Raw genomic sequence first — 406 nt, 5'->3', positions numbered from 1 at the left:
TCGGTGAAAAATACAAAACTTGACCTTGACCCTTTGGACCCCGTAGTCTGGACCTATGGTCAGTTGACTCTGTGTTAAATTCTGAACAACATTGCTTCATAATGTCACAACAAAATGTTCATCAGGGAAAAGGTACAAAATTTAACCTTTACCTTTGATCCAGTGACCTTGACCTTTGGTCAATTGACTCCTTGTTTAATTCTGAGCAACATTGCTTCAAAGTGTCCTTGCGAAATGTTCACCAGTGAAAAGATACAAAATTTAAACTTGACTTTTGACCCAATGACCTTGACCTTTGGTCAGTTGACTCCTTGTTTAAATCTGATTAACTTTGCTTCATCGTGTCATAACAAAATGTTCATCAGTGAAAAGTTTGACCTTGACCTTTGAATCTATTAACCTTGAT

This window comes from Mizuhopecten yessoensis, unplaced genomic scaffold (assembly GCF_002113885.1).
Source record: "Mizuhopecten yessoensis strain PY_sf001 unplaced genomic scaffold, ASM211388v2 scaffold5875, whole genome shotgun sequence".
NCBI lineage: Eukaryota > Metazoa > Mollusca > Bivalvia > Pectinida > Pectinidae > Mizuhopecten > Mizuhopecten yessoensis.
This window is presented reverse-complemented; position numbering follows the sequence as displayed.